Source organism: Rosa chinensis, chromosome 5, assembly GCF_002994745.2.
Source record: "Rosa chinensis cultivar Old Blush chromosome 5, RchiOBHm-V2, whole genome shotgun sequence".
Classification (NCBI taxonomy): domain Eukaryota; kingdom Viridiplantae; phylum Streptophyta; class Magnoliopsida; order Rosales; family Rosaceae; genus Rosa; species Rosa chinensis.
In genome coordinates this window covers 52,545,095-52,568,584 of record NC_037092.1, presented here as the reverse complement: position 1 = coordinate 52,568,584, position 23,490 = coordinate 52,545,095, and the positions used below count along the sequence as shown (strand labels likewise).

Sequence of the window (23,490 nt, the reverse complement as noted above, 5' to 3'; positions counted from 1 at the left end):
CTGATTATGCTTAGCCACCAAAGGGTAGAAACTCATATTGAGAATGTTGTTGTTGTCATTGCGCTTTATATGCTTTTGGATTTTGACCGAAATTCATGACATTAGATTGGTTCAGGTACAATTAAAATGCTATTTATTACACTGTATCATTCTGCAAAGAGTTTAATTCATTGTCCGTATGGTATTTACTCCACTGTGACAATCATTACCTAATTGCAGCTTTGGGAAGCAACTAAGACTGTAGATAGTGATTCAATCTGGATCTTTTTATGTCAGGAACAAAACAGGATCAAAAAGTAGTTGGTTCTAATGAATTTTGAAACAAAATTTTGTTGCTATCATCATCACCTGGACACCTCCTCCTTCAGTATGTTAAACCATTTGTTGACTTATATACTGGGTTACTAGGCTTCGGTTTTGGTCTCTTTTTTTTCTTTCTGTTCTTTCTTTTCTTTTTGCAATTATGCTAGGCGTTAGTTAGGTATTCAAGTCTAAAACCCTTGTTTACGATGTTGATTTGCGTGTTTCAAAAACAAAGCTTGGCAGCAATGGACCATCACCAGTTTTCTTCCTTCCTAAACCAGGTTTCAAGTTTTGTTTGAACTTTGAACTACCGCATTAGGAACTGTCAGAACTAGTTCGTCTTTCAGTGTTTATGACGACCAAGAAACAAAATTTTGGCTATTTGTCCTGGCTAAGTGCTCATAATGTTTGGATTGTATAAGGTTTTCTAGGCAAGGGGAAGGCTGTGTGAGGTTATACCAAAAGGTGTGCTTTTTTTTTTTTTTTGGAGTAGACATGTATATCCACGCACTAGTTATTTGAAATGGTTGGAGATTTTTCTACGAGAAAAAGAAAAGAACAGTTATTCTTTCAGAAAAAAAAAAAAAAAAAAAAGAACAGTTTATTGCGCAACAGTAATGTTTTGCAATTGAGTTTCACATTTTCATTTTTTGAGAGCCCATCACATTTCTGGCACTACACAATGGGTCCTGTATATTTTGCACATAGATCGTTAGGGCTCCTGACGGTGAGCCATGAAATAGATGAGGTAAAAACAAGTCAACAGTACACGCAACAAAACTTTACTGCTTTGTCAGCAGTTCACTAAAGTCGTAATACCAAATAGTTGTTGTGATTATGACTGGTGAAAAAACTGTTTTGAGAGAAGTGGAGTTTTCAAATATACTTTTTGTCTTGGCCCAACATTCTCATAAGATTGCTGAAAAAACAGATTGATAGTTTTTTTTTTTTTTTTTGAATCAAGATATAGTAATTTTTCATTCATCTCAAGCTAAAACGGTACGAATACATATCTTCACTGTCAACACAACGGACAAGTAAGAAATCCGGCTGAAGGATCTCAACTTTTTTTCACCTTTGCTGCCACTTGATCCTTCAGCAGGGCTATGTCTTGCTCCAGCCTGGAGATGTGGTCATTCTGCTCCACGTCCCGCTCAACGGCAATAGACAGCTTGCCGGCGGGCATCACAGCATCACATTCTGCTTTGGTCAGGCGTCGCTCTGCATCTGCCAACCTGTCCTTGGCCTCCGCCAACTCCCTCTGGAGACCCTCGACCTCCTCCCTAAGCTGCCGCTCCACCCGGGGCTGCTTTGAGGCTGCCAAGAACATTACGTGTAGCCTAACGGACAGGTGCTCGAAGGCTGAGCTGTAGGCCGACTGCTCAATGGCGGTTGAGCGCACGATACCCTCCAGCCCGCCAAAGCCCAGCCGCTGACAGAGGTCGAAGATAAACTCCCGCTCAGGCTCCGTCAGGAATTCGGCATATGCGGCAAACAAGTCTAGATCGCCCGTCTGCACCTCTGGCCTAGCGGTCACAATCACCTTCGAGGAGGCCTGCCTCGCCTTCTTCCGCTGGCGGACCCCAATGGTCTCCACATAGGTCGCATCATCCTCGTCGACCGAGTTGTTTTGTCGCCTCTTCCCTTGGTGAACCACCCGTGTCACACCAGCGGCGACGGGGAAAGGTCCCATCTGTGGCTCCAACCCCGCAATGGTCACCGGCTCCTGTGTAGGCGCCACTCTTTCCTTCGACCCATGCCTAATGGCGGACACTCTCTCTTTCTGCCGTACTGGCTCAGCAAGGACATTACTTCCGCTAACTCCCGCTTGCACCACGGGCGATCCGTCGAGGCCGAGGTGTGAGTGATGCGGCATCGGCAACACCACGGGAACCTCAGATGGGCTCAGCGCCAATGTCTGAGGGTCGACTTTGGTTTTTGAGCTCTAGCCAGAGGCATACATGCTCTCCAGGAAGTCGTTGATCTCGGCACGATCCATAGCTTTCTCAAACGCCTCGCGGCTTGCTCTGTTTCCAGGCGGAGAGCCTGTACAAAAAACAACGGGTTAGTTTGATGACAATCGAACTAGGACGCATCAACAGAAGGTACTTACCAAGGGCTCGTGTCAACTGTTGATCGACCAGCAGCTCCAGCGGGTAAGTAGGCGGAGATCTACCAAGTTGCGATTCTGCCAGCAGTCGCGGATCCTTGCCAAGCGACACTCTTCTCCACGCGTCAGGCTATAGCGCAGGCCCGTTACAAAAAAAAAAAATGGTCATCACAAAAGGGAATTATTATGCAACAAAAATCCGCTCTAAACGGCGGCAGGCCAACAACCTCGGTTAGGTTGGAATTCCGACTTAATCCTGAATGTCGGCTCCCCCGCATTCGACCCCGCTTGGTACTCCCATCCATCGGTGGCAACACAGAAGGTCCCTCGCCAGGGTGACATGGAGTCCTTCAAATTCTCGATTAGCTTGGGCGCCCCTGGCAGCGACTCAGATTCACTTGTCCGCTGCATCCTTGGCGCTTCACGTACACCAACTCGTAGAAGTGCAGCACCTCCGCCAAGGTTGGACCCTCACAGCCGGACAACCGCCATAGTGAGTTTAGCGCCATCAGCAACCGCCACATGTTAGGGCAATATGCCCAAAGGTGAGGCCAATTCACATACCAAAATATGGAGATTTGGCAGTAGCGGGAATGTCACTCCCTAGAGGAAGATCGCCTCGTGCACAGCGGCATGCCCACCTGGCAGGACTGACGCTCTCTCATCCTTAGTGGCGGTCGCAATTTCACAACGCCTGGCAAGCGGAACACCAGCTTCACGCGGTTGATGGCGGCCACCGTCATCGGCCTTCCCGCCTCGTCAACTGCGGTACCATCGCGGAGAACCCACGCTGACTCAACCTCTTCCCCGCCAGCCTCTCTCACCCCATTAACGGAGCCGCTAGTGGCGCTATTACTCGCCAGCCTATCCTCTCACCTCTTGCGAGTAGCGGCATCCTCTCCCGCCCTGAACTCTCAGGACGACCAGCACGACCCATGGCAACCTCCCAGGGTAAGGTCTGGAGCGGCACAATGTCTAGCGGTTCGGACCAGGAGGTTCCTGCAGGGGCAGACGGACACAACGAGTCAATAAAAACCCTATCCGCCAAGTTGAGCAACTCGTACGCGTCAGACCCGGAATCCTCACTGCTTGAAATCTCTATGACGCTAGCCATCCCAAAACCCTAAAAACCCAAACCAATCAATTCGTAGAAGATCTAGACTATCCCTTTACCACTTACATCTAGGAACATCAAGAACAATTGCCCGAAAAATACCAAACAAGAACAGAAGCACCCATATATTGAAAACCCATATTCGACCATCCAGCAAACCTCTAATCCCAACTCTCTACCAAACACCAAAAACTCGCTTTACAGCCCCAGAGCACACTGAGGAGGAACAGAGCACCCCAAATCGGAAAAAACCAAAAACCGACAAAAGCAAACACAGAAATCCAATAAAACAGGGATGGGATCAGAATACCAACCTCAAAGATGAAGACTTTGGTGCGACAAAGATGCTTCTCTTCACTGGTGGAGATCTTCGTGCTTCAAGGATCGACAACTCAACATAATCTTAGCAATCTTCTTCTTGGAATGCAGGGCGAAGCTGAAGACGACGACACAAGGAAAAAAAAGTACGAAGTGCCAAAACACAAGGTTTCCCTCTCTTTTATGTTAACATCAAACTAATCTAGGCCGTTCGCTGAATAACTACATCGCGCCACAACTGTACACTTGCCCCACAAACGCACTTACTCCCCGGATTAACCGACAAAGTCAATAATTACTCGCATTAATGATGAGATGACGGGCGTGCTGAAGAGACGTTATCGCACACGCTAATCCAATACATGTAGGCCACGTGTCGAACCCCATCACACGAAGCGTCTGTCCAAGGTAACCATCGAGAAGAGATAGTCTCCGCTAAGCGTAACTCCGCTAGCGGAACTTCTCCCTTTCCATCTTCCAAGCGAGCCAGTCTCCGGTAAAAACAACTCCGCTAACGAGACTTCTCTCTCAAACACCTGGGAGGACCGACACCGCTGACCGTAACGCCGTGCACCAGGCTACCTCCAAGCAGGTCCTCTCGACATGGCCGGCCACTTATCATCAGAGGAGGGACTTCCGCCAGAGGCGATTCCAGAGACGCGCCTCACTTTGACAACTACGGGCACGCGGCATTGCAGTCAAACATAGTCCTCCGGGACAGGTAGGGGGATTGTGTCACAATCTTCGACGGCTCTGATCAGGCATGTTGACCCCCGCCACTCAGATATCAAGATTGGGTTCGCTACCCAACACCCTCTGCTCAGCGCAGCTCCCCTCAACAAACAATACACCGTCCAAACGGAGGTCTATCTTAGCTGAGGAGTGGGGACTCCCTAGGGGGCCTAGCAGGGGCCCACCCGAAGGGTATAAAGCGCTTGCTTAGTAAGTCCATGGTGACAACGCACTAACGCTAATTATGTTTTTGCAAGACTGGCGGAAGTAACGCTTCGAACCGCTAGGCAACTCCTCAACCAAGATTGCCCTCCTTGACTGGGGACTTGGGGGACTTGTACTTACATAGGCAATTGCAAGCATAATTAGCTATAATGAGCCACGCTCAAGCTACCACTAGCGGTACCAACCCCCGCCAAAGGAGTGACTTACGGGAACACAGCCAAGCAGGCTACAGCCTGAGCCCCGACTTGCCCCAGATCACCGCTGACGTGCGCCACGGACCTCGCCAAGACAGCATCAGAAGCTCAGAAGCTGGGGACTGAAGCATATCAGTCCCATCGAAAACAGGAGAAGATCAGCTCTCTCCTCACCTATAAAGGTCCTCTCCTCTCTCCTCATTAATGACGCAATTAATATTTACCTACTGTTACTTTGTCAACACAAATACATTGACTAACTTAGGCATCGGAGAAGTGAAGACTACCCAACGCTGTCTCCCTCTGACGCCCTCTGTATTTTACTTTACAGGTAGCGGAAACTCTGAGTATCACAAGTAGCGGTCCGCCCATCGGACCAGCGTTAACAAAGGTTTAGCTACCGCGAAACTTTAAGCATTAACAGGGTTATATGCAAGGAGGAAAATTGCCCTTTCGAGTTGTTTGCTTCAAAATGCAGCATGAGGATACTTTGATGATGAGGGTTACAATCCAAAACACAATTGCACAAGGAAGTATAACAACAACATCATGAAGCAGAAATTCTTAGTAGCAAAATGCTCTCAATGAACATTGGAGACCATGTATATTTCTTGACAAGTTCATAGTTTAGAATTCATTCTTATCAGCTAGTTGAGTGTCTGCTTATCAATTTCCATTTGGTGTTACAGAGTCACTAGCTAAGACAACGTCTGCCAGTCTTAGAGAAAGGCTTATAAGGTCAAGAGGGCAGCTTTGCTGGAAGTTGAGGGCTCTGTAAGGTATCAATTTGCAAGGTTCGGGATTATGCAAATGACTGAAGAGGGCTGATCCAGATACTACGTGGATATTAATGTGATTTCAGAAGCACTCACAATAATCCACTCTTTAAAGAATGTATTTGTTTAGGAGCCCTCAAGAATAAATCAAGGCTGGATGTAGAAGTGTGATTGGCTTGGATGATGCACACTTGAAAAGTACTTTTGGGGGACAGCTTTGTAGCAGTGGGTTAGTTGCCATAACACAAGCTGGGTTGTTGCATATGCAGTAGTTGAAATGGAGAATAAAGACTCATATATCTGATTTATGGAAGGCAAGGACTTGCATATCAAGGAGGATGGAGCTGGATGGGTTTTATCAGTGACAAGCAAAAAGGCTCAAACCTGCATTTAAGGAGGTGGTTCCAAGTGCACATATTAGGTTCTGTGTCAGGCATATGTGGACTAACTTCACCAAACTTTTCTTTGGCAAAGTGATGAAGGACCAGATGTGGAAATGTGCCAAGTTCACTATTATGCCTTACTATCTTAATGACATGGAGGAGATGAAGCCCTTGATGTGGATGCTTACAATTGGATGACAGGTATTGAATACAATCTGTTTGTACAAGTTGAGTTTAATTTTTTGCTATTTTAATTGTTGTTCCTGTTTTGCAGAAGATGAGAGGCCTCCCAAACATTGGTGTCAAACATTCTTCAACACAACTAGTAACTGTGACATTATGCACAATAACCTATGTGGGAGTTTCAACTCATGGATTGTGGAAGCAAGAAAGAAGCCACCAGTCAGTATGTTTGAAGACATAAGATTGAAGCTTATGAAGAGGATTCAGGTGAGAAGGGCAAAAAAGGAAGCTTATGAAGGAAATATTTGCCCTAAGCCAAGGCAAGTGTTGGAGAAGAGCAAGGTGAAGGCTGCAACCGACTGTACTCCAACATTCAATGGTGGTGGTGGAGCTAAGGTTGAGAACATAGAAGGAAGCAAGAATGTTGTGAACCTAAGGTTGAGGACATGCAGCTGCAGGAGGTGGGACTTGACAGAAATCTCATGCAAGCATGCAGTTTCAGCCATACACTTTAGGAAGCAAGACCCAGATGACTATGTTGTTGATTGTTATTTGAAGAAGAGGTATACATAAGGGATGTTAATAGCATGGACTTGTGGGGAAGATGTGAAGATCCACCAATCTTACCTCCAGCATATTCAAGGCAGCCTGGTAGGCCTAAGACACAAAGGATTAAGGATGCCTTTGAAAAGCTTCAAACGGCTGAGGGTAAGCTTGGAAGACATCAGAGATCCCTCAAGTGTGGGATTTGTGAACAAGTAGGCCATAATGTGAAAACATGTCATAGGCATTTGCCACCAAAGGAAAACAAGAAGAGGAAGTGCAACAATGAAGAAGGTCAAGGTTCTGATTAGGTATATTTTTTGTTTTAGTATGCTTTAAACTGATTTGACTTCAAGAAATGTCAATTTGTAGGTCAATGATACTATTATTGCTTGCTGCAAGCCAAGAAAGGGAACAAAGATCGTATGTCTGCAAATGAATTGAGGAAGAAAGCAAGGGAGAGAGCTGAGTATCAAAAGGTATGATTATTGAGTTATAATATTAGCTCCTATTTATTTGACTGCTTCTCGACTTCATTTAATGGTTGTTTGTGTAGAAAAAATTTGCTGCTGCCAAAGCTGCAAAGCTGGCAGCAAATAGGTTTCCCCTCTGCACAATCTACAACCAGACCTACAAGCTCAAGGCCAACCCAAACTACAACTGCCCCAACCAAACCTATAAGTTCAAGGCCTCCACAACCTTCTACAACATCAAGCAAGCAGGCTGCAACTTCAACAAGGACATCTCAGAGGATCAGAGAAAGGTCAGTTACAAGAGATGGAAAATAGGAACTATGACTCCATGTTTAGCATAGGCAGCAATTTCATTGTTGACATCCTTTTTGTGGAACTATGTACTGTGTCATTTAGTTGCTATCCCTAATCTTTTATTAAGATGATTAGAGCTAAATTTGAAACATATTTAACAATTTATGAGGGATGTAATGCTCTAATTTTGGTTTTGTTAAGTTAGACCTTTTTTTCGTTAGGTTGCTGCAAAAACTATGCCTATTATGAATGAAAGTGTTCTTATTTTCAGTTAATGAATTTTTATGAGTGAATGATTTTGTTGATGAATTGTGGTTGTTGATTGTTGATGAATTGTGGTTTTTGTTACTACTGCATATTTGAAGGTTTGTTGTCAAATTTTTAATCATTTTGGAGGGAATTGTGGAAGAAACTGAAGCAAAGGCATTTTTATCACTTTACAAAATCGGTGTCTGACGTGGCGCTGAGTTGACAAGTAGATGACTGACACGTCATGTGGTAACCGGATGAAATGGAGGGAACGGACCAGTTGGACTGAAAATTTGAGGTTTAGGGACTTTTGAGATTAAATTAGAAAAGCAGGAACTGAAACGAGGATGAAGTCACACTTCAGAAACTAAACAGTATTTAGCCCTTCCATTAAAATATAAACAAGATAGCTAAATGTGTACATCAGATTTAGATTTCTTCAAAATTATGAAAATTTTTGTAAATTTGCTCTATTGATATTTGAGCTTATCTAAAATATCATCAAAATTAGTTTTTGAGTACCGATATGGACTGAAATATATCAAGATTTCTATTAACATCATCGAACTAAAATTTCACACTTGCATCAAATAAATGATGATCAAGGAGAAACCATAAAAGTCCCTCACTTAAAAAAATACCACAATGCATAGGAAAGGCAAATTGTCGTTGAGTTATTCTAGTGAATTGAAACATAGAACCCAAGTTACTATGTTCAACTCCTTCATAGTGATTTTTATATATTACAAAATACAAACCAAAGGCTACAAAAAGGCAACCCTAATACAACCTAAATTCAAATTATCAAAAATAAAGAGCATGAGCAGCCCAACAAGGCAAAGCATGAGACCATCTACACATCTCCAAAGTGTGTCCACGGTTTGCGATAGCATCAGCAATAAAATTGGCTTCCCTCTAAAAATGTTTGAACTAGGTTGAATGAAAGAATAGAGAGTTTACTTTGAGGTCTCGAACCAACATTTTAATCATCTGGGGGCAAAAAACTTTTTAACTTGTTATCAATTATCTCTGTTAGTAATTTTCCGTATAATACGCAAATAAAACATGTATTGACTTCTTTTTTTCAAAATACTTCACCATTTCATATTATTTTAAGGGACTAGTTAAATTTCCTATATTTTTTAAGTCAAAAGTATTATACATGTACTACACTGTTAAAGGAAAAACATATTGTGCCTTCGTCAAAGCAACTGATGGAGAGAGAATCAAGGAATCAGTGATTACCATCAATCAGCGCAATTACGGATCAATCAACATTTAATATCATTAATGTAATCGATATTTCCGTTGTAATTCTATCCCTATATAAAGGGACTATGAAATGAAATGAGTAGACAATTCCAATTGTCATTTTACTTTAACACGTTATCAGCACGCTTAGAGCCAATAGCCAAGAAAAAACACCTTAGTTTTCTAGTTTCTTTCCATCGGAAAAAAATCAGTACCCTAGAAGAAAAACATTTTCTTCTTTTCTGCCGCCACCAAAAAAAAAAAATTCTTTTTCTTCTTCCGATCCAGACCGACATCCATCTTCCCCGGCGGCCTCTACTCGATCCCACCTGCAGCGCACGCACTTCACCTGCGAAGCCCTGCACAACCTCCAGCCCACATGCTGCGCAGATCCCGCACCTCCGCTGCACCCCGCCTGCAGACTGGCCACACCCGGCGCTCGCCCATCCCGGCGCCCCTCCCAGCGCACTGCTACACTTCTAGAGAAAAGAAAGAAAAAAAGTGGTAACCGGGCCAAAGAAAAGACCCGGCCCAAAAGAAAAAGTAAAAAAGCAAATTAAGTAGGCCCTGCAACCCAAAAAAGAAAAGAAAAAAAGCAAAGAAAAAAAGGAAACAAGGCATGCGGCCAAGAAAAGAAAAAAAACCAGGCCACAAATAAATAAAAAAACGAAGAGGGCCCGTGGCCCACTGCTGAAAAGAAAGAGGAAGTGGCCCAATTTTTCTCAATCCCAAAAACATCGCTACGCACGCCTGCATCAACACGCGTGTGTGCTATAATGTTTTATTTTCTTGACAACAAGTATGTTCTCTTTTATTTATTTATTTTCATACTATGGTATATATTTTTTTATCTAATTAGAACTTTTGAGCATGTTTAGTTAGATAATTTTGATTCTTTAAGCATGTCTTGTTATTTATGTTTTACATAATTATGTTTAAGCATGTTATGCTATTGTTTATACTTTATTTTGAACATGCCATATATATATATATATTTTATTATATCTTATTTATGCAATTTGAGCATGTTTTTATTTTATTTACGCTTATATAAAGTATGTCTACGCATGTTTTGTATTATGCTATTGTTTACATTTTATTTTATGCATGATATATTCTTGCTATTATTATGTGTAGTATATAATTTGTTGTATATTTATGAAATTTGAGCATGCCATGTCGTTTATTTCTTATATATGCTATATTTAAATGTGTTATGCTTATTTTTAGAATGCAACATATATAATCCGCTTTGCCATGATAATGAAAATTCATGAGCATTATACATATACACTTACCGTGATAATGTATTTTCACGTAGCATCGAAAAAAATGTGACCATTACGAATCTTGGTCTTGAAATCTAATTCATGTTTTTGGAAAAATAATTTACGTGGATGTCTTATGACTGCGTAATTTATATCTTCTCTCTTGTTTTATGTAGATGGCTGATCCCAACTCGACCTGAATTTGACATCTTGGACTCAAAAGGACTTGAGTACCATCGTTGGGTTTCCAATGTAGAAATTGCCTTTGTAGCAAAAGACTACACTGCCACCATTACCGACCCCAAAGATAATGAACTATTTAATAAGGTGAAAGCATATGCCTTACTGTTTCTGAGGCGACATATTGATCCCAGCCTACGCTGGGAGTACCTTCAGTTGAAGACACCTAAAGAACTGTGGGATGCCCTTAAGGGACGTTTTGGGAACATTCATGACATTTTGCTCCCAGAACTAGCCGTTCAGTGGAATGGAATCCGCTTGCTTGACTACAAAAGGGTCAATGACTTCAACAAGGACATGTTTCGCCTTAAGGCATGTCTCAATTTCTGTGGAAGGGAAATCACAGAAGATGATATGATCTACAAGACTCTTACCACCTTTCCTACTTCAGCATTTATACTAGCGAACCAGTATAAGTTGGAGTATGACAACAAAAGAATCACAACCTTCAATAAGTTAATAAGCCTACTGCAAGTGGCTGAAAGACATAATGAGGTTCTCTTGAACAACAATGCCAGGCCCACTAGGATAAAGAAAATTCCCGAGGCTAATTATGGAAAAATAGGTGGAAAGAACTCCAATGCAAGGGGGTTTAGACTTGCTGATCCCTACCCACGTGGCAGCAATGCACCAAATGGAAAGGAACATGGGGATCGTGGAAAAAAGATGCAAAAGGAAAGAGTTGACAATGAACCATGCTATAGGTGTGGATTCATTGGGCATTGGTACAAGAACTACCAAGAAAACAATAGAGTAGCAACCAATTACAAGAGGTATAGAGAGTCTAAAGAACAAGAGGCTCACTATATGGAAGAAGGAGGTTATGACCTAGACTTCAACCTTACAATTGCATACTTCAATGGCAAAGAGGAACTTGCAAATTAAGTCAATGGATTCTCACAATCTTGACTGATCTGCTTTATTCATTTTATTTTCCAAAGACAGTTGTGAAGGCATAATGCCTCATTTTAATTAGACTATTGCTTGGTCTTAAAGTTTATTTTCAATCATGGATTGATGAATAAGATTTCTGAACAAAGACCTTGATTTGATTATCGTTGGCTGATTAATAAATTTTGAATTTTATTCTGAAGCACTGAATTTATTCAAATTTATTTACTACACATATTTACATGGTTCGACATAGCACTATACAGATGTAAAGCAATACATCTAGAGAAAAATTATTTGAATGAAAAGATTATCATTCTACCAAAATAAAATACTCTAAAGAATATGAGAACTGCTCTGTATGCACCAAGAGCTAATCGAACCTTGTTAAGATTCAAAGATATTCGTGCCAACAATTATCATGTAGAAACACACTGTGAGAATGGAACTGAATACCTTTATATTACCTCTAATGAATGTGGAAGGAAACGCATTTTAGAGAAACTTATGAGTCAATCTAGTGGACTGTACCTCACTGCGATTCGGATCATTGAATCCTATACTGTTACCAACAATGAAATGTGGGACACTGACTCATACAGGCTTTGGCATGACCGCCTATGGCACCGAGGTCGTGACATGATGATTCGTATTTTAAAGAACTCATATGGACATCCTTCTTTCGAGTGAAAAATAAAGTGGGAGAAAAATCTGTCACATTGCAAGGTGTCGGTCCTAGTACTGCTAAATGCAGTCATTGCTTTCTGAAGTACCAGAAGCACTACCTCCCATTATGCCTCATTGACTATTTCAAAGGCACATCACTCGTTTTGTAAAGCTTGACTTTAGCAAAAACAGGATCGAGACCTTCCTATGCTAAAGACACAAAACAAAACATTCCATTCTTACAAAGGATACAAAGAGATGTCTGTGGACCTATCCATCCAGAATGTGGACCATTCAAGTACTTTATGGTTCTGGTGGATACTTTGACACACTGGTCACATGTCGCTTTATTGTCCATAAGAAATGCTGCAAAACTCCTAGCACAGATTATCGTTTAAGGGCTCACCACCCTGATAACCCTATCAAGTCTATAAGGCTTGATAACTCTGGAGAGTTTACATCAAAAGCATTTGATGAATATTGCATGCCTATTGGGATGATGTAGAGCATCCTGTACCCATGTGCATACACAAACAGTCTCGTAGAAGCCACCATCAAAAGGCTACAGATGGTGGCTAGGGCATTGGTTATGCGCACCAACCTGCCTATATCCACCTGGGTTTATGCAATATTGCACGCAGCTTTACTTATTCGTTTCAGACCCACAGCTAGCCAACCATTTTCTGCGTACCATTGGTAACTGGATATGAGCCTAACATTTCACACTTATGCATATTTGGTTGAGCAGTACATGTGCCTATTGCCCCCACAGCGCACCAAAATGGGTCCTCAGAGACGATTAAGTATTATGTTGGATACGAATCCCAACAATTATCGCTATTTGGAACCCTTGACAGGCGATCTCTTTACCGCTAATTTGCGGACTGTCACTTTGATGAGACAGTCTTCCCGTCGTTAGGGGGAGATAGGAAAAAGGATTTTCAAGGGAACGACAGGAATTATCGTGGTTTGTCCCCACTCTGTCTCATTTTGATCCCCGTACTTCACAAAGTGAAAGTGAAGTGAAAAGAATAATCGATCTTCAGAACGTAGCAGATTCGATGCCTGATGCGTTTACTGATATCGCAAAAGTGACGAGATCACATATACCAGCTGCAAATGTGCCTGCAAGGTTAGAAGTCCCCAACAAGGGGCACGGTGCTGCAGATAGAGGCACTGCAACCGCACTTAGTGGAGGTGTGGTTGAGGCCGTGGCTCCCCAAGGAAGAGGGGGAGGTCACTTGGTTCGATTGACACTCACCCAAGGAAGAAGAGGGCGAGTAAGGCACAAACCAATCATCAATGTATAGAATCCCTCTCATGAGATTGTCTCTGATTATAGTTATGTCCATGAATCAATACTGGAGGACGCTCCGATGTTTAAAATGATTCCAGAGAACAAAGAAATCTCAGAGGATTATGAGAGTGCGTATGAGTTGATAGAAAGATCTTCCATACACATTGATGATATATACTGTTGCTCAAGGAATCATAGAGCAGATTGGCCTAAATGGAAAGAAGCAATCCAGGCAGAATTAGATTCTCTGACAAAGAGACAGGTATTTGGTCCGGTAGTGCTAACCCCACCAAGTGTAAAGCTGTAGGACATAAATAGGCCTTTGTCAGAAAGCGTAATGAGAAGAATGAAGTCCTGAGGTACAAGGCTCGCCTTGTGGTACAAGGCTCGCCTTGTGGCGCAAGGTTTCTCACAATGCCCTGGAATTGACTACGAGGAGACATCTCTCCCAAAATGGACGTTATAACGTTCCGCTACTTAGTTAGCTTAGTAGTTTCCAAAGGACTGGAAATGCAGCTCATAGATGTGGTTACTGCATATCTCTATGGGGATCTACATTCAGAGATATATATGAAAGTGCCTGATGGCCTTACATTACCCAAGTCAAGTGACTCTAAACCACAGAGTGTGTTTGCAATTAGGTTGAAACGCTCACTTTATGGATTGAAACAATCTGGGCGGATGTGGTATACCCGTCTAAGTGACTACTTGATTGGGAAGGGATATAAGAACGATGAATTATGGCCCTGCGTATTCATAAAGAAAACAAGTTCTGATTTGCAATTGTAGCAGCATATGTCGATGATATGAACATAATAGGTACTCTTGATGAAATAAGAGAAACCGCAGCTACTTGAAATCCAAATTTGAGATGAAGGATCTTGGGAAAACTGATTCTGTCTAGGCCTTGAACTAGAACACCGAGTGTGTGGAATACTAATCCACCAGTCTGCATATGTCCAAAAGTAGGCAATTTAACATGGACAAAGCGCATCCTGCTAGCACTCCCATGATCGGTCAAGTTTGGATGCAAGGAAAGATCCATTTCGTCCAAAGGAAGATGACGAAGAGTGTTGGGAGCTGAAATTCCTATCTAAGTGTAATAGGCGCATTATTGTACTTAGCCCAATGTACTCAACCAGACATTGCATTCTCATGAACTTGTTAGATTTAGCTCAGCGCCAACGTAGCGTCACTAGAATGGTATCAAGAATATTTCGATACCTAAAAGGAACATTGACTTGGGACTGTTCTTTCCCTACAGAGAGACAAGAGGGACCGCATATGGAACTGCAATCCCTAAAGGAAATGTTGATGGCAAAAGCCACTCACTACACCGAAACGCCAAATGACTTTTTGGTTGGTTTTGCTGATTCTGGGTACCTCTCTGACCCACATAAAGATCGTTCCCAAACTGGTTATGTATTTACCAATGGGAACAAGGCGATATCTTGGAGATCAACCAAGCAAACCCTTGTGCTACCTCCTCGAACCACTCAGAGATCATTGCTCTACATGAGGAGGTTCGTGAGTGTGTATGGTTAGAACTACATTACACATATTCGAGGGACTATGGTTTGAGTTTACCACTGAAGAGCCTACTTGCATTTATGAACACAATGCAGCTTGCATCAAACAGATGAAGCTAGGTTATATTAAGGGTGATAAACAAAACACATATCGCCAAAGTTGTTCTACAATCAGCAACAACAGGCTCTCCTCAAGATTCAAGTGAATCAAGTAAGGTCTGAGGAGAATGTGGCAGATTTGTTCACCAAATATTGCCAAGGCCACATTTGAGAAACATGTGAAAACATAGGAATGCGAAGTCTTTCCAACTCCCTTGATTAATGCAAGTATCAAGGGGAGGTGTAGACGTCAGGGGGAGTCTAATACACACATGTCATCCTCAAATGTAGAATGTGCGTTGTGCTCTTTTCCTTCGACCAAGGTGTATTTTTGTCCCACAGGGTTTTTATTGTTACCTGACAAGGTTTTTAGTGAGGCAACAACTCATGCACCATTTCGTCTTTGACTTGGCACAAGAGGGAGTGTTAAAGGAAAAACATATTGTGTGCCTTCATCAAAGCAACTGATGGAGAGAGAATCAATGAATTAGTGATTACCATCAATCATCGCAATTACGGATCAATCAACATTTAATATCATTAATGTAATCGATATTTCCGTTGTAATTCTATCCCTATATAAAGGGACTATGAAATGAAATGAGTAGACAATTCCAATTGTCATTTTACTTTAACATACACATTATTTTTACAATTTTTCTTCATATTTTACACGTACTATTGAATAAAAATGAATAAGAATGAATATTTTAAAATCAAACAACTAGTGAATTAATTAATTAATTAAAGAATTATTTGATGAAATATCTGAATTATACATGTATGCATTTTTCTATATTATACACATACATTATTTTACTATGTCTATCAATGAGAATTTTTTAATCTCCTTCAACCTGAATATGAGTATGACCATGGATTAAAGCTGCTCTGAGGCACGCCCTTAAAGCCAACGCCTCTGCATTGAGAAAATCAATATAACCTATATTTTTAGTTGAAGCAATCAGAGGATTTTCTTCTTAATTCATTTTTAATTACAAAACCTACAACACCTTGATGATTATGTTTCACTGAGCCATCAATTTGAATCCTCATGGGATGCCATTTGATAAGATGTTTACGAGCTTTCGGTTTTTTGTGACTTGTGAGGAGAGGAATTAGCTTGCTGATATTGGAAAGCCATATTTGTGCTTTATAAACAACTTGAATAGGAGTTTTATCAACTTGTCTAGAAATAGCATGTTTTTTAAATAGCAGTATTTCTAGCATATACCAAATTTGGTAGCAAAAATGAAGACATTAGAGCAAGTTTCCCGTTGGGTCACTAGGTCAGGGTCACAGGGTCAGAACACTGTTCACTGCCACTAGACGTTGTTTTCACCTGTTGTATCCAGTTCACTAAGTCAGTTATTGTTCATTAAATATTCTATTAATTTATTTATTATAAATAAGAAATATATAATTTAAATAAACAGTAATGATGAATATTTTCGAAAACCTACCAGCAAAATCATTAGTAATATAGAGAAAAATTAATAAATTTTCATTTTCTTGGAGAACTTATCTCTATTACTTTTTTAGTTATGTCCTGATTCATCTACGGCTTAATCCTTATCCTTATTTTCCTTTTAAAATTTTCTTTAAAAATAAATTTATCTTCTATTTAATCTATATCCTAAACATGCCAAGTTTACACAAAGTGAAGAAAATTTATCTTCTATTTGCTCTGCACATCTACTCTGCACGAAATGAAATTGGAGAATGAATAAATGGATATTGGTGGTGACGTGCTGCTCTCTCTCCATCATTACGCGACAAAAATCCTTCTTCCACGCGCGTCAGATAATTTCGATGCTAGAAGACAAGAGACTCACCTTCACGCTGCTTCAGTGGCGCGTCTGTGCAGCTGTCTTCCTTTGGGCCACACTGGATGCCCAGGTCAGTCAGGATCAAGACCTGGGTCAGCAACTTAACCTAGGAAGTGGCCTGGTCATCTACTGTTGGGTTTTCCCAAGCCCGTGGAAGCTTGATTTTGAAAATTTCTCTCCACCTGGGACAAGATTTGACTTGGTGCCATGGCAAGAACCCTCCCAGTGGACTTGCTCTTGGTGAGATTCATCTAAGAATTTGGATCTTTATGGATTTTAAAAGAATTGAGCCTATTCATAAATTAACTATTTTAACTAACATGTAAGAAAGATCTTGAGAAAGTTTCCTAAATTTGCCGGACAAGATTTGACGTGGTGTCATGGCGAGATTCCTCCAATGGACTTGCTCTTAGTGAGATTCATATGAGAATCGGGATCTTTATGGATTTTAAAAGAATTGAACCAATTCATAAATTAACTATTCTAATTAACATGTAAGAAAGATATTGAGAAAGTTTCCCAAATTTTTCAGAAAATAAAGGCAATTCAAGGTCTAAATTCTCCATGTATGAATGACAAAAATGACAAGATCTATCAATATGCATAGTAGTACGTACCTAATCTTGTATTCTGAGTCTATTTCTAATCAATTGACGAGTAAGAATATGGTATGTTAACATTTATCATGCGTATCTATTTTATGTAATATATAATTACCAGAAACGTAGCTAGACAGGTAGATTGCCCTCCACAAGAAATGCAAACAGCAGACCCTCCCAACAACCAAAGGTCCAAAATGATCACTATCAAACCAGTAGCAGTGAATTTCTCAAATCCCGCACAAATTTCCTTAACAAGCCCGACAATGCTAGCAAAAAATACCACGACCAAAAACCGCGCACATAGTCGGAAAAAACTTGCCAATTGGAGCAACACAGATATGGAAAGAGCACGAATATGTAAAAGGAAATAAATCGGTCTAGATGACACTAAGAACATCATATCTAAATTGGAAACGTTGATTGATAGGTCGAACATAATTGCAGATAAAATGGTAAGTCCGTTTTAGAGGAATCTCATCAAAAACAACAAATTACAAAAATCAATATGGATGGAATAACAAAATAACAGCGGCTAGAAAACCCTAACAAAAGCAACCCACCGCACCCATTACAAGTTTTCTAATATACTTTGGCATATTAAAATGAAAAGCTTGTAATGTTTATAAACTTGTAAAAATTTGTGAATAAATGTGCACTATACTTAACCTCGTAGTGGTTGCATATGCTAATGTGCTAATCAACCCTCAATTATTGATGTTAATATATAATATATAATAATATATATTATATATATATATATATACCTAACTCAATAAATTAATTAGAGAGAAAATCTTAGTAGTCAAAATCATCGTGATTGTCGTGGAGGATCTACTAGAACGAAAGATCAGAAGATCATTCACAATATGCGTCCACCTGGCCTGTTTGTACTAGATCTTGCCAGCCTGGCATTTTGACCTCGTAAACTCACCTCCTCATCTCCCTTAATTACCCCCTACTTGAACGAATCTACAAAACTACCCCACCGCACAGCGACACGTGACTTGGCAGCACGGTCGTTGAGATCCAACGTCAGACGAGCAGGTATTTCGGTTTAAAGAATCCCATTGACGGCGAATGATTACTGTTGGTCTTTTGGACAGTGGTGGAAGTGCACGCAAATGATAGCAGTAGCCTGTGGAGGGTGCGGGCCCAGCATATCTATTTTTGGTCCTACTTTTTAACGTGCGAGTTAGCTTGATTCCATTCCATGCGTTGTGTTTGGTTTAAAAAAAAAAAACTTGATTCTTTCGCCCTTAAGGCTTAAACCACGTGATCTGTTCCTAATTTTGCTCCCGTTTTCCTTACAAATAATCTGAAAAAGTTTGACGCTAGTTGGTTGAATTCCCTCTTTTGCCCCTTACACTTGGTCCACGTGTTTCATCATTATCATTATTTCACCGCTGTTTGTTGTCTTGTTCTTTGTTTTTTTTTTCCCCTTAAAAATTGGTGAAATCATTTGATTTATTACTCAAAAAAAAAAAAATTCATAAACTAACCCAAAAGAAAAGACTTGAGCAAAGATGTAAGTATTTAACTGTCGCCGCTGCTATTGGTTTAGATAGCATAATTTTTCACACCAGTAAAAGGCCAGTGAAAAACAGGAAACAAAAAAAAAATAAAAGAGGCTTTTGAACAAAACCAAAAGTCGAATTGATTGTGCCAAGGTTGAAAGTTGATTGAGGACAATGAGGTCCAATAGGAAATAGGCAAAACTTTTGCCACCTGTATCTTATTAGGATAATTTCTGTTTAATTTCGAAGACGGATTATTCTAGTTTGAAACTTAAGGAGTGAGGACCTTCGATTTTAAGTTTCACTAATCAAGAGGCGACATCTGTATCGATAGCAAGACAAGCATGTCCCCCAAGGACATGTTGCCATTGAACAAAATTCTTCGGTTTTAATGTTTTATGGATCTTTAATCTCCAAAAAAATTTAATTGTTAAACCTAATAAATTAAGGTAACAAAATGAAGGTAAATTTTTAGTTTCTTGGCCCAGAGTGACACAAGTCTGTTTCCAAATTGACCTAGTGACCCAAACTCAACGAGTGAAAACAAATATAAAAAAGCAGTGAAGAATGTCTGTTTCAGTAACCCAAATAGTGACCTTGATCTAATAACTCAACGGGTGAACTTGCTCTTAATTAGTAATTTGTGATCAAAAGGCAAAAGTGAATTTGTTCATGCTAGAAGAAAGTCTAATTATTGGTTACTTTTATGAAACCCATTGCTCTTAAGTCTCAACCAAAATTGCTTGACCAAATTTTCATTTGTGTAACTTAATCATAGAACAACAAAGAAAAACCTAGAAGGCTAGAACCATTTTCCCACTTTTGCTACGTTGATAGATCCATGGTCCCTTCTTCTTAACAAAAAAACAGAAACAAAGTAACAAACACATGGAAGGAGATGGACCCCAGAACAAACACAGTGGCTTCACCCGTAATATATTCCACATCTAAGCCCCTTTTCTTATAAATCCTTCTTCACTCCAAACAAAACCTCCAAAGCCAGACAGGTTCCAGTTATACTTTTACCCAACTCGCTCACTCTCTCTCACTTTCCTCTCTAAACCCAAATTTCAAATCCAGATCTGTTCCTACACAATGCAGCTCCGTCCGGCAACCACCGCCGGCGCCTTGGTCCTCTCCGTCGTCGTCTTCCTCTTCTCCGTCGCCCACGCGCACAACATCACGCGCATGCTGGCAAGCACCCTGAGTTCTCCACCTTCAACCACTACCTAAGCTTGACCCACCTTGCCGCCGACATCAACGACCGCACCACCATAACCGTCTGCGCCGTCGACAACTCCGCCATGTCCGCCCTCCTCGCCAAGCACCTCTCCATCTACTCCATCAAGAACATCCTCTCCCTCCACGTCTTGCTCGACTACTTCGGCGCCAAGAAGCTCCACCAGATCACCAACGGCACCGCCCTCGCCGCCACCATGTTCCAGGCCACGGGCTCCGCCCCGGCTCCGCCGGCTTCGTCAACATCACCGACCTCAAGGGCGGAAAGGTCGGATTTACCCCGAGAGGCGCTCCTTCGCCGCGCATTTCGTCAAGTCCGTCGACGAACTCCCCTACAACATCTCCGTCATCCAAATCAGCAACGTCCTCCCCTCCGCCGCCGCCGAGGCTCCGACGCCTGGCCCCGCCGAGGTCAATCTCACCGGGATCATGTCGGCCCACGGCTGCAAGGTCTTCGCCGAGACGCTCTTGGCCAACCCCGACGCGTCCAAGACCTTCAACGAAGCCGTCGACGGCGGGCTGACCGTGTTCTGCCCCGGCGACGACGCTTTCAAGGGCTTCCTGCCGAAATACAAGAACCTCTCGGCGCCCGGAAAAGCTGCATTGCTGGAGTACCATGCCGCTCCGGTGTACCAGTCCATGCCGATGTTGAAGTCAACAATGGGTTGATGAACACTTTGGCCACCAACGGAGCGGAGAAGTACGACTTCACCGTCCAAAACGACGGTCAGGCGGTGACCCTCAAGAACAAGCTAGTGACGGCCAAGATCATCGGCACGCTAATCGATGAGCAGCCCCTTGCTATATATACTATAAACAAGGTTTTGACGCCCAAGGAGCTGTACAAGGGAGCGACTCCAACTCCGGCGCCGGCTCCGGCACCAGAGAAAGCCGCCGACGCTCCAAGAGTTCCAAGGAGGCGCCGTCCCCGATGACGCCGATTCCCCGGCTGACTCGCCGGAAGACGACCCGGCCGATCAGACTGCTGACGACAGTGGAGCCTTTGCGTTGGGAAGAGTGGGGTTTGGGGGTTTGATTCTCAGTGTGTGCCTTGGCTTTTCACTGTTGTAAGTTTTTATTTTTTATTTTTTTACTTACTGGGAAATAAGTGAGGCAGTTTGAGATAATTTTTCATTTCTTTCAATTGTTTGTGTGTGATTTTTATTTTTGTGTAATCTGTGGGGGGAAATTTGTAAGGTTTTGATTTTGGTTTGTTGGTGTAAGTTTGGCTAGAACTTGTTGGTAGATTTTATTTTGTTCTATATACACACTTAGCCCCGTATGGTTGACAAGAATGTCAAAATAGGAAAATGATTTATTTTCTTTTCCAGACCGATATGGAATGGAAATATGGAATAAGTTTTGGTTTCCATTCCTATTGTAATATTTGGTAAGTAATAAAAATGAAATATAAAATTTAAATTTTTAATAACACCATTTTATTAATTAAAGTACAAATATGACATCTATTTATAAGGAATATTGGAAGGGAAATGTAAATTTTTAGAGAGATAATTTATGTAATTTTGTCTTGTGGGAGTAGGGATGGTAATGGGGCGGGTTGGGGATGGGGATCACAATACCATCCCCATCCCCGGGGTCATTTTCTACCCCCATCCCCGCCCCAATCCCCAATAAAAATATGTTGGGGATTCCCCGTCCCCATCCCCATTGGGGACTAAGCCTCCAAATCCGCCCCAAATCCCCAATAAGAATTTAATAAATAAAATAATTTTTTCTCATATTGTCTTTTTTAAAATAAAAATCTAGAACAAATAAATTTAAAATATGATTAAATTCATAAATCATAATTCAGTGAGTGCAAAAATCAAAACACCATTAAAGTAAAACTATAGCTATTAAAGTAAAGTAGTAAATGTATATATTTGTGATTTATATTATAAAAAATAAATTAAAATATATATAAGTTAAATATATGTATATATATTGGGGCGGGTTTGGGGATGGGGATCACAATACCATCCCCGCCCCATCCCCAATCTTAGATAGCGGGGATTGGGGATCCCCATCCCCATTCCCCATTTGTCCCCGAATTCTCCCCCATTAGGGGCGGGTATCCAATGGAGCTCCGCCCCGCTGGGGATTTTTGCCATCCCTATGTGGGAGATGGAATTAGAATACCACCTCTGATTAGGTAATTATATTCAGGCTTTATGAGAGAGTTAATTTTCAGTTAAATCTCATTTTTTATTTCCTTTAAAATCTCTAATTACAACCAAACATCATCTCTAAATGGAAATAAAATTAATTCTCATTCCATAGCATGATTTCCTGCCATCCAAACAGGACCTTAGAGAGTTAGAGGGATATTTTCACTCTATCATCGTATAATTGCTGCATTCAGTAAATTTTTGTTCATATCATATCCATGAAACAGATTACACTAGTGTGATCTCAAACATTGCCTTTAATCACTGTTGGATTTTAATTCTTTTCAATAATGTCTTATGTTGAAAAATTATATAATATGTTAAAGAATTGTTACTCCGCTAGGTTCAACTGTTATTCGATCTAAATTCAATAGGGAAGAATGATGAAGAAAATAAATAAATTTCATCTACCTTATTATTCTCAACCCTATTATTTAAATCCAAGAATCAGTTAAGCATAACTAAACAGGAAATTCTCCAAGTGAGTGATCATAATTGCTTGGAGGAGTTTGCTCCATGAACTAAAAGAGTTGAGTTTAACTTTCAACATAATAGATTTCCGTACGAATTTCATTTTTGTGACGAACAAATCTTTACCATAATGACAAGCAAATGACCTTTTGTTGTACACTCGTACTAACAGTGGAGTATGACCTTCTAAATTGATGAACATGTTTTAATGATTTCAATAGTAGTTTGGCATGAGAAGAGCCTGGAAGTTATGAGTTGGCAATCATTTTTTTCATGTCAACCTCAGTGGCCATATCACAGCCCATTCCTAAAAGAGTAGTGCTAGAGACACCAAATATTTATACCAAATTCATATACCGAATGATGTGGCAGGTGCCAACTCATCAAAGAAATTGCTAACATAGACTTTCTCTACTAATTTTTCTTTATCAAAAAATTAAAAATCAAAAAAACCTAAAACCATTGCAAAGTCCCATATATGGCCGCCATCCTCATCGAGAGGAGATCATCTACCATCAGATGTAGA

The 23,490-nt window shown here is 41.0% G+C and overlaps 1 pseudogene; it reads left to right on the top strand.

The window, feature by feature from the left end:
- The first annotated feature begins 20,061 nt into the window (after window positions 1–20,061).
- LOC112202313 lies at window positions 20,062–21,644 on the top strand (annotated as a pseudogene).
- The last annotated feature ends 1,846 nt before the right edge of the window (window positions 21,645–23,490 follow it).